The sequence below is a fragment of the Mesoplodon mirus genome, assembly GCF_964341445.2.
Source record: "Mesoplodon mirus genome assembly, chromosome: 3".
NCBI lineage: Eukaryota > Metazoa > Chordata > Mammalia > Artiodactyla > Ziphiidae > Mesoplodon > Mesoplodon mirus.
In genome coordinates, this window is record NC_138978.1 from 101,146,434 (window position 1) to 101,159,137 (window position 12,704).

A 12,704-nucleotide genomic window follows, 5' to 3' on the forward strand; every position below is an offset into this window, starting at 1 on the left:
CTTATTCATTCCTTGGGTTGCAGTTCCCAGCTCTAGTCTCTTGTTGAAAATATGGTTGGGTCTATTTAGCTCCTTAAGAATATTCACAGCTCCTTGCACTGGCTCCTGAGTATTCTGTTTTGCCCTCTAGGCTCTTGGGCCTTTATTTTTTAAACTAGAATAATATGTAAGGAAGATATATGGAGAAAACAGAAAGACTAGCTAGATTTGTAATGAAATAGGAAGGCAGTAACTAAAAGAAGATAAAGAGAGGAATGGTGAGAAACCAAGAGAGATAAGGAAGCTTATGCAGGCCAAGTTTGAGACCAAGTTAATGGGAGCTTGGAATGAAGTAGGAAAGGTATGGAAATCAGTAATTATGACATGTGAGATATGTAGAGAGAAATGAGGATGGAGAAATTTAGAATGTTTTGTTGAACATTATGAATTAAATCTCTGGGACATTTTCTTGATTTTCAGTAACATTAGATATCAAACTAACATTTTACAAATGGAACTCTGCTGGGATAGGCAGTAATAGAGGGTCAGTCTTATACTAGTTTCAGACAGATACCTTATTACCAACATTTTCACTCTCTTCCAGGCATTAAACTTTGGTGTTACCAATGATGCTTTCTATTCCTTTTTTCTCCACTTCCAATCAATCTAATTCCTGCAGAATCTTGCATCACCATTTTCTTCACTGTAGTGCAGTTCCTTGTTATCACACCTAGTTAATTAAAGCTACCTCCTAGCTTACCTCCCTACGTCCACTCTATTTTCCCTTTCATTACATCCTGCACTGTGGTTATCATGACATTCCACTATTTCTAAGGATGTCTCAGTCCCTGTTCTAGACGTCAGTGGAAATAGACTCACCTAACTCTAGGCCAGTTTTGAATCCTTTCTGGCTTCACAATAAGACCTCCTTATTTGGAAGTGAAGTACGAACTAATGTTTGAGATTTGGGCAGTGTCTCTCTAAATAAAGAGAAAAGTCTTCTTTGCCTGTTGTTCTAGAAGCAATCACGCAGCATATAGAGAGTTGAGGACATTAGAAGATGTGGAGTTGCTTCCTCAATTTTTGAGAATTTTCATATTGTGTTAAACAGAAAAGCTAATTACAGAAACAACTTGCGTTATATTCATCTGTTTGATCATCATTTATTGACTGTCTACTGTGTGCCAGGAATTTTGCAGGATACAGAGATGAATAAGATATGTCCAGGATTATTTGCATGTCCACTTCTAGAATTCTGACTGAACCTTACTTTTTGATTCTTCTTCATGAATTGAACAAGATTACTCTTAATATTAAGATTACTCTTAATATTGGACTCAAGTTGATCCTTTTGTTTTCTCAAGAAAGGAATCTGGAAAACCAGTGAAGAAAGCTGTGTATGAGATACCTGCTATAAAAACCACAAATGACTTTCTGTTTTCCAGTTAATCAAACCCAAACACTTCTACCCGGCTTTCAGTGCTCTCTAAAATCAATTTCACATGGTACGTTCAAACTTATCTTCCACTACTTACAGCTCATGCCTTGGCCTATCAAACATTAGGTTCATTTTCGTCTTTACAGATACCTAACTTGAATAGGTTCCATGACATATCTGAACCTTAGTTTCTTCATCTATAAAATTAGAATAATATTTTCCTCATAGGGAATTGTTAGGATTAAATGAGATGACAAATATAAAGCCCCTCTCACAATTCCTAACCATAAAAGGTGTTCAGGGATCACTGATCCCTTCTCCATTCCAAAAAGAGAATGTCTTCTTCAACTATGCAAATCTGAGACATCTTTGAAAGACAGCATTCTGCCTCCTCTAAATCCTTCATAACGACTTTATAACTTTTATACCTTTCTTTAACAATAAATTTTTGCACATATTTTCTGAAAACTAGACAATTCATTTTTATTTAACCTACCCAAATAAAAGCCCTCTATAATAAAATGTTTTATTTTCAAAATGATACATCTTTCCAATTTTGTCTTGCTGCTACATTATAGCTGATAAGGAAGAATCAACCTTATTATAAGCTAATCTATAACATCAACATAATGCTTGGCAGATGAGAAATGCTTAATAATTTTTGTCATTTAACTTGTTTTGGTTCCTGATAGTGGCTCTGGTAAACTAACAGCCACTCCAGCCTTACAAATAAATGAAGATTATGTTTATTGTTGGTAATACATCAAGAGAGTTATGTATCTGTTGATGTGAATAAAATACATTCACATTATAATGAAATAGTGGTTATTATAAATGTAATAAATATTGATATATCAATTTAGTTCATAGATATAAATATGGTATGAACCATGTATATAATGGTATGAACTTGGACAAGAAAACTGGATTTAGAGAAAATGTATTTCAAGGTTGGAAATGCTGAGAATAGACCATCTTAGTGAAAAAAAAAAAAGAAAATGAAAAGAAGGAATAAGAAGGAAGAAAAAAGAGTTGTTTTAGTTTAGCAAGCCCTAAAATATACTACCTGTGTCCCAGACAGTGGCAATACCAGGTTTTAAGAGCCTAGAGCCTATGCAGTTCTGGAACCCTCTTTTAAAAAGAGAAATGCAAAAAATGTAACACAGAATTAGGTACAAGACCTGAGAAGCAGCTTATGTAATTGAGTGGCTCTGAGGTATAAGCTTCATTAGTTTCTTAAGAATCAACCTCTGGGCCCAGGTAGAATTTTCAGGATCTCTGTAATTAGGACAGCCATTTAAGCAGTAGCGCAATAAACAGAGACCACTTCCCTCTTTTCCAGCAAAATATGTGCACTTTCTTTTTGTCCACCAGTTTCCACCTTACACATTTTACATCCTTTCAAGGATTTGCATTACTGAGGCACTTCCATGCCTGTTTTTTGTTTTTTTTTTTTAATTACAACCACCTCACTTGCTGCTTCTTCCTTCCTAATTTTATTTAGTTTTCCATAATTGTCGAAGAATAAATAAAGCTCTTGGTATTTAGCTACTCCTGTAAACTCAGAAGGATGCTGTGGGTTGGATAAGTAAGACAAGATGAGATAAGGAAGAGAGATCTTCAGCTCTAAAGCCACTAGGAGAAATACTGCTGTGACTGATGGAGAAAAATGAAGATCAAATGAACACCAGGAAAGGACTGGCACATAATTGCAGCTCATGCCATTTGTCTTTGTCCTCCAGCCTCACCAGAAGTCCCAGTAACTATATCAATCACACACACAGGCATACTGCACTTGGAGTTGGACTCTTTGTTTTTGTTTGGATTTATTCTTTTTTTTACACAGTGTATTACATCAAACAAATTCCGTCTACAACTTAGGGAGCTAGGAAGTTCTTTAAGCTTGGTTATCTGTTTGATCCCAAATCACCAACCTATGGGCAAATCCCTCCCATCTTATTCCATGTTTTACTTAATTTATCCTGTTTCCTCCCTGGCTTCCTGTTTTTCTGCTTTCCTTATTTTCTTTAGATCCATAAACTTATATTGCACATTTATTATGTACCAGTTCTTCTCATAGAACTCTAGTGGAGGAGACATAAAAATAAACAATTGGAATTAATATGATTAATCGTATGATAATGCATATTGTCCCCTGTATATACACATATACTCATAGGTTGGTACAATTGACTCAAGAGGTGTGAATATGAGTGAGTAAAAATATAAAAAATACAGAGGCCAAATCTGAAGGATCTTACAAGCTATATTAAGGAATTTGCATTGTATTCCTGAAGGTAATGGGAAGTCTGTTAAAGAGCTTTAAGAGGGGGCATGATACAGTTAGGTTTGGATTTTAGAAAGATTACTGTAGCAGCTATGTAGAGAATAGATTATAAGAAGACAATATAATATGAAGAGAGAGCATTTAAGAAGCTATTACATGGTCTGAAGAACCTAGGGGCAGGACAGGAATAAAGACGCAGACGTAAAGAATGGACTTGAGGACACGGGAAGGGGGAAAGGTAAGCTGGGACGAAGTGAAAGAGTGGCATTGACATATATACACTACCAAATGTAAAATAGGTACCTAGTGAGAAGCAGCCGCATAGCACAGGGAGATCAGCTTGGTGCTTTGTGTCCAACTAGAGGGGTGGGATAGGGAGGGTGGGAGGGAGATGCAAGAGGGAGGAGATATGGGGATATATGTATACGTATAGATGAGTCACTCTGTTATACAGCAGAAACTAACACACCATTGTAAAGCAATTATACTCCAATAAAGATGTTAAAAAAATAAAGAAGCTATTACAGTAATTCAGGAGAAGAATATTTTTTAAATATTTAAAATATTTTTAAAAACTAAGGACAGCATTGGCATTGTGAACAAAGCTGTGGTGATGAGTTGCATGTAGAGAACTTGGCTGGTGAACAGATTGAAGAAAAATTAAAATAAAATGATTCCCACGTTTCCCACTTGGGAAATAGAAGAACTTGGTGTCATTCTCAGTGTCAAGGGATACAGGGGGAGGAGCACGTTTAATGCTAGCTACTAATTACTGAGCACTCATTGCCTGCCAAGGAGATGCTAAACACTTAACATGCATTATTATCTCAGATTAACATCATGGAGTACATATTATTATATGAATTTAAAGAAGGAGAAATCAAGGCTCAAAAAAGTCAAGTAGCTTGTCAAAAATTACATAATAGTTAAATGGTAGAGCTGGAATTCAAACCTAGGCAGATCTACCCCAGATCTGCCTTGGCTCTTAATAAACAATACACCAGTGTTTATCAAAGTGTGGTCTAGAGGGAATCTGCAACCCAATCTATTGAAAAAGAATTCCTGATGAGTAGGGACTGCACTCACCAGGTATTTCTTATACAACTTAAAATTTATATGCTATTGCATACAGAGTATATATTATGACTTGGTGGAAGGAGAATGACAATTTCACTTTTTTTTTAAAAATAAAAATAGAATTACCATATGACCCAGCAATCCCACTACTGGGCATATACCCTGAGAAAACCATAATTCAAAAAGACACAGGCACCCCAATGTTCATTGTAGCTCTATTTACAATAGCCAGGACACGGAACCAACCTAAATGTCCATCAACAGAGGAGTGGATAAAGAAGATGTGGTATGTATATACAATGGAATATTACTCAGCCATAAAAAGGAACGAAATTGGGTCTTTTGTAGAGACATGGATGGACCTAGAGACTGTCATACAGAGTGAAGTAAGTCAGAAAAACAAATATCATATATTAACATGTATATATGTGGAATCTGAAAAAATTTGTAGAGACGATCATATTTACAAAGCAGAAATAGAGACACAGATGTAGAGAACAAACGTATAGATACCAAGGGGAAAGTGGGGAGGATGAATTGGGAGATTGGGATTGACATATATACGCTATTGATACTATGTATAAAATAGATAACTAATGAGAACCTACTGTATAGCTCAAGGAACTCTACTCAGTGCTCTGTAGTAACCTAAATGAGAAGGAAATCCAAAAAAGAGGGGGTATATCTATATGTATAACTGATTCACTTTGCTGTACAATATAAACTAACACAATACTGTAAAGCAACTATATGCCAATAAAAAATAACACTAATAAAATAATAGGATAATAACTCTACTATAAGACTGCATTAATTTGAATATTAAAAACATTATATTTAAAGTCTGAAAAAAAATAAAACATGGAGATTTTAGTGTACGAAGAATACTACCTGGATTACCATAGGGGTGGAGAGCAGCAAATATTTTCAGACTGGGATTTGATACTGGGATAGTTTAATTCACAATTCTCAGCCTTGATAAGTCTAGTGGTGCTGCAACCACTGCAGGGTGGTTTGGATTAAGTATCATATGCAGGAAGGGTGGTGGAGTAGAATAAATTATCACCCAGCTGAGCCCCTCGGACTCCTCCTCTTTCATACTCTTGTTCAGTGGGCTTTGACACCTACATCCAGATCTGCTCCAAGCTTGAAATGTCTCTGTATCTTTTCCTAAAAAACACTTGTACATTTATTTTTGCATCTTCCTCCATAAAATTCTGTTTTTAGTATAAAAATATGTTTAATTATGTACCAAGGGGTGAAACTCCAGGAAGTTGTATAGGGTTGTTAGTGACACTGTTTACCCTCAAGGACACCTGATGCTCTCTCTGAGAGCATGAGTAACCAATTTGAGAAACATGGGATTGTTGCTTGTTTAGGTCTAAACTTCACTACTAAATTGTAAATATTTTATTGTATTATTTCTGTGTTTTTCACAATACTTTAAAAATAGCAATGGTACCCAGTAAACAACTAATGAAATTGGAAGAGAGACACTTGAAAGAAATAAAGAGTATGAGAAATCAGAATAGACACACCAAAACCCAATCACATTTGAGTGTCACATTGGGAAGATACCTTCCTGTCTCTTGTGATTAAGTGATCACTTCAACAGAGGATGCTTTGGTCTTCCTATACTCTCTTAAAGTTGGTGGTTTTCAGAAGATGGACATCAAGCAGATCTTGGACTTACTTTCTCATGTGAGAGAAAAAGGAAGCAATTTTTGAGAATCAAATCTGATCTTTCAGGATTCAAAATGCTCAAACTAATTCTCACAACGCATGATGGCATCAGGGTGCAGAACATTCCTACCTTCGTGGTATTTTATTCACCTTGTTTCTTTCAAATTACTTTAACTGAGACTGCTGACAGCTTGCTTCAGCATTGTGTTATTAACATTTAAGTGTCTGTGTTCTGGTCTATTTTGAGACAATCTATAAGGCAAAATACTGTACCAAAGACTTTTAAGTAATGTTTATTAAGAAAATAAATTTAAAAAAGCAATTGCCCTACCAATTACAATAGTGTCAGCTTACTACAGTGTTTTCTGTAGATATTCACTTTTGAACCCACTTGATTCTATGAATATTTATTTCTTCTTCAGTACATACAAAGTAATGATTTAGATTGCTATATAGGAATCCATTTTTGTGGCTTGTGGCTTTAGACTTTTATTGGCTCCTTCTTAGAAACTTGGTCTTCTTGACCTCTGCAGCCTTCACCAGTTTGAAAATCCTAACCATAATTCTCTGCAGGGATTTACACCGGTGTCTATTATGGCTCGTAATCTGTGATACGGCTTCTAGCATTCTTGTTGTAGAAAAGTTAAGCCCTCCCGTCTTTATTCTTGAGTAAAAAAGTCCCGGGCTTCCCTGGTGGCGCAGTGGTTGAGAGTCCGCCTGCCGATGCAGGGGATGCAGGTTCGTGACCGGTCTGGGAGGATCCCACATGCCGCGGAGCGGCTGGGCCCGTGAGCCATGGCCGCTGAGCCTGCGCGTCCGGAGCCTGTGCTCCGCAACGGGAGTGGGAGAGGCCACGACGGTGAGAGGCCCGCGTACCGCAAAAAAAAAAAAAAAAAAGTCCACACATGGTTAGTGCTGTCAGCGAGCAGATGGAAACAAGCAACAGCTTCAGTCAGGCCTTAAGGCTGTGTCTGTGGCAGGGAGGAATCTTTGTGATGAGCAAGGGATTCCATTAGAAAATGGAGTAGTAGGTTTTTAACTTCAGAGTTACAAAAACAAAATTCTGTATTTTCTGTCATTCTTAGAGTGGCTGTATTTCCCAAACTAAAAGTTGGGATTCATGCTCTGACAAATACATAGGTACTTTTGTAACACCAGTTTCAGAATATTTTAGTTGGGTCAGTCCCATAATATTCAGGCTATGTTGTTACCATGTATATGCCCTACATTGGGACCCAACATGCCAATCAATAGGGCAGGTTACAAAGTAAGATTTCAGTGCCATTTGAAGAGATTGCTGCCCTTTGTTTCCAAAGATGCAATGGACAACTGGAAACACACTGCTTTATGGGCCTTTCTCATCTGAGGATATATAGAGTCTATCCCCATAGCTGTGGTCATCAAGCCTTGTCAGTATTGGTGGCACTGGTATTTATCTTTCAGATTTCTGGGAAAGATACCCACTATCTTGGATTGTTCTTACGTCTGGGTCTGATTTCTCTCTGTTCTCCCTTATGTCAGTAACAAAGTTGTAAGGCCTGAAGCGGGCACCTCAGCATGACTAATTAAACATCAGCTCCCATACTCAGAGTAGTCTGAGTTTCATCCGAAAATTCATAAAGGATGGGCCTTTCCCCTTTATTAGAGCCAAGAAAAAATCTAGAAGTTCCAAGACCAAGAAGTTCCAAGAAAGGACTGGGAGTGGAGGTCCCTCCAACCAAAAATTACCCTTCTGATATAAAGAGGTCAGTCACCAGCCTCCCAGAAACTGTCCTGCTTGGTTGGCTCCCAATGAGCTGTATTTAAAGAGGAGAAAAAGCCACCTCCTGAAGGCGATAGCCCAGCCTAGCAGCTAAAGCATGTTGCTCATGGTCTGTCTGTCTGAGAGGTGAGCAGTGGACTGTGCTACTGGTTTCTTCATCCTTCGAAAACCTTGCACTGGCAAAGCCATAGTGATGTCCATTTCAAAGTCACAGTGGGAACAGGTCTGGAGTGCTATCTCAGAATGCAGTTTCTGCTCCCTTTGCCTTTGTGTCTTTTTTTTTTTTTCTTACTGTCCCTTACCAATAAAACAAGCAAGGATGAGCCAGATGCAAATGGGCTGGGAGGCAGCTCTGTCTCAGTGTTTTTCACAATCTATGTAAGTGTTAACTCAAATTCTTCTCACAGCCACTTGTAAGTTGCATGCCTGCTTGGCATGTAACTTACAAGTTTGTAACAGATCTCCCATGAGAATTCCCTATGGTTCCAACTTTCATTACCAATATTTTGCCAATAGGTAAAGCTTGGAAAAGCAAGTTCACAGTGGTAGGAACCACAAGTATTACATTATATACTGCTTATATAGGATTTTCTTTTTTGACTCTGAAGGATCTAGCAGATCTTAGGTGAAAGGATGTTCTTTTCAAAGTGTCACTTACCAGAAGGAAGACACTTCTGTCCATAGAAACAGTACGAACATATCTAAAATTTTATTTATCCCTCTAAGTTCTGAAAGGACATTAAAGAAGAATAATAAATAACACTGCACTTTGGCTACAAATTGCTAATTAATAACTAACTTCAGTTCTCCCAGTGGTAAAATATTACATTATTTTTTAAATGAAATTAAACATCACAATCTTCTTCTAATTGTTATAAACATATTTAGCAGCAATATCTGTTTAATTATTTAGGCATCCCTTAATGGTATAAATATTATCAGCACAGTCATAAATATTTTCTGCTTTGTCCATAGACAGTCAGCTAAGGATCTGTTGCTTGTAGGACTTAAATTAAGATCTATTTAAGGCTGCCTGCTGGCCACAAAGTAATGCTTACATTTGCTAATGCCTGAATCTGTTAGATTTAGCAACAAGAAGTGTTCTTTGCTTTCACAAGTAGGAGGAAGTTATTTTTCTGATATAAATTTTATTGTTGCTGGTATTAGAGAGATTTAGGGTGTGGTTGAAGTAGTTGAAATTTTAATTAATCTAATCCCTTTAACAGCAATTGTTTTCATATAGATAATTCTCTGTAACAACAGTGCTGTACTACAGATCACACCCGTATGAAACATTTACACTAAATATTTTAGCATATAATCTCACCTCCAGCTTTCTCTTTCTATAATGGTAAGATTTTCAGCTTTGGCTTTCTTCTTTTCCTCTTTTTTCTCTTTCACCCAGCATGCAGGGTTTCTTCTTAGGGAACCAGAATCATTTTTTTTCCCCTCTGCTAATTTTCTCTCAATGTCATTATCCCTCAGTAAGTTATGTTAATGGCCATCAAATCATTAATCTCCTAAAAGAGCATGGATGCTATGAAATAAGAATAGTTCAATTTCTTGTTTGTTTGTTTGGGTTTTGGCATCTACAGTCATTTGGTGTAGATTTTCATTTGAAATGATTTGTTTACTCATCAGTTTCAATAAATTGTTATGCTGCTGAAATTATCACTAGGAGTAGAGTCAGATGAAGGACGAAACTGTCATTTTGGTCAACCTCTGATTATCTCCTGGGTAAACTGGGAATTGTTCTTAATCTGCTCAAATGTCATATTCTCGAGGCAAGACTTTCTCTGACCTCCCAATATAAAATTACAGTCAGTATCCTTTCTCCAACAGCATTCTCCCCTTTAATTGGCTTTATTTTTCTGTATAGCAGTTATCATCATGTAACATTATAAAGCAGTATATATCTGGGTTTTTTTAGTGCATCTCTCCCCAACTAAGATGGAAGCTCTGCTAAAAGCAAGGATTTGGATTTTTCTACTGTTGTATCCTGAGAGCCAAGACAAGTACCTTAAATATAATAATACAGTAGGCAGTCAATAAATAATTACTGAATACATGAAGCTTAAACTACCAGATCAGTGCAAAGAAACAAAATTTTCCCCTTTTCCTGGCATGCATTTTGATGGCTGACAACTTGATGTAGGTGTAAACATTTATCCTGGTCTGGCTGTCTTCTCAGCCCAAGTGGAAGGGTGTCCCTCTCTGGAACAAAAGCAAACAGTGCTGGATGTGGCTATGTCTTCATTAAACAACTAAAACTTCGGGTTGTGCCCTGTTGTTTGGCATCCATCCACGTGTTTACAATTTTAAGAGAAATACAAAGCAGAGAATCTCAAAGGATCCTCTCCAGGAATCTATACTTATGTGGTATATAAATAGGGGTTACCAAAAAGGGGTTCCATGGCCAAATAAGTTTCTGAAACTAGGTAGTATATGAAGCTAAGGAAGCTTCTTAACGTCAAGGCATCTCAGAGGTATGATAATGCTCATTAGGGCTCTCCAAGGCAAGAAGACCTTAGGCTGTGTTTTCCAAACTCATTTGGTCACAGGCTTTTCTGTTCTACCAGCCAACTCTTGTTTCCAAGACTAGTTTGCATCACAGGGAACTCCATTGACTTAGGAGTTGAATGGGCCAGGTCAGGTGCAGGAAAAGTGGGTTCCAGCTCCACCCCTTACTCACTCTGTTATATGACCTTGGACAAGTTACTTAACACTTCTGTATGCCTCACTTTTCTCTTCCATAAGGTAGGGATGAAAAGGATTACCCAGGATAATGTATGTAAAGTAAATGATCTATAAGTGCTAAATAAACGCTGGGTATTGTCAACACCTTTTATCAAATGTAGAAACGAGTGCTTTGTAAATAGATATCTTCAAGCATATTTTCTAAGACAGGTTTACTAGTATTGACCCACACCCAGAGTCAGCTAGCTGTGCCTCCTTTTTTGTCACAGACCCTGCCCCCATCTGAGGAGCTCTGTGTATCTAAGCAGAAATCAAAGAAATGCTATATTTCAACAAGACTTAATACAAATGTCTGATAACTCACTTTGGTGTATCCCGCAGAGTTGATTTCCTGTGTTTCAATACCCTTGACCTCAGATGAAGATGCTTTTGTCAGGAGAAAGGTGGTAGCATCCAAGTTAATGATTGTGCAGATGGCTACATGCTGACAGATTTTGAAGTGACCATATTTTTTCCAGTAAATTTCAAATGAAGGTGTGATTTGTGTAAATCTGACCCCTTCCAGTGTGCATTTCCATATATTTAGAATTTATAAATCCTGACAGATTCCACAATATTTATAGCCCTCCATAAAAAGCCTTTGCCAGTTTGCAGAGCTCTGCATTTGGCTCTCTGGTATGCTTAAGAGAGTTTAAATAATAATAAATTTGGTGATTTATTCCACCTGGAACAGAAACTTATTTTGCCCCCATTGGCTCACTATGAGGGGGATACTATAAATAGTGCCACAGATGCTGGGATCAGGAATAGGGAATTGAAATTCAAGAGAGAACAGAAACATTTCCATTATCACTGATGCCTTGAATGTATTTTTAAAACATTTCTGGTCCTCAAATAATGTACCTTCTCTCCTTTCTCCTACCCCATCTCAGTTACACTCAGACTCCCAAACCTGTTGCCAGCTTTAGGATTCAGTTGCATTAATGGAAAAGAGAGAGTGAAAGTATTAGCTGACTAGGCAGGAGAAAGTTGCCTCTAGGGAGGCCAAAGCAAGTCTCCAATGTTCGTCTTACATTTCACAGGAGTCAGCTGGTAACTGAGCATTAATGTCTAAAGTGTAAATTCATTATTTGAGACCCAGCTCATGCATCCTGCAGATATGATGAAAAGGTCTCAGTTCATGAAAAAGAAAAAAGAAAAAATCTAGTTGTAATTACAAGAGAAAGCCTAAGGACAATGTCAGAGGATCGATTCTTTCACCCATTCATGCTTATAATTACCCAGTACAGGGTAATAGAGAAATACCTGAATAGTTGACTCCAAATGATACCATTTTTTTAAAACACAAAATAAACCAAAATTGGGGAGCCAATTGTTTGCCATAGAATCAGTCTACCAATGAAAACTGAGAGCAGCCATTTAGTTTTGCATAAGTGTTGTTATAACTTGTTGTGATATATGACAAGGAGACTTATTTTCAGCTTCTTGTTAGAGTAGACTGTGAAGGAATTAGCCTTTGTGTGAGGGAAAATAATAATAATGGCTAACGTCCACAGAGAGCTGACCATGGGCCGACACAGAGTAATACATCAAGTGGCTGTGATTCTCTGCAAAAACCTTCTAATTAAGTACTGGATTTTCCTGTCCTGATAAGTTGGAGCACACCCCCACCCAAAGTCTTTCCTGAGCAATCCCCTTGCGTCTAGCTAATAGGATGGCAGATGTTGGGACCAAGCCCCAGAGCCTGTAGTGTACCACATTTTAATGATTTGTGGTGAACA

General features: G+C 37.4%; 1 protein-coding gene across 2 annotated transcripts in view; it reads left to right on the forward strand.

Annotated features, from left to right (window-relative positions):
- Positions 1 to 12,704, forward strand: part of NTNG1 (netrin G1) — a gene marked incomplete at both ends in the record, with an annotated part of 346,940 nt that overhangs the window by 169,142 nt on the left and 165,094 nt on the right. The window lies entirely within an intron of this gene.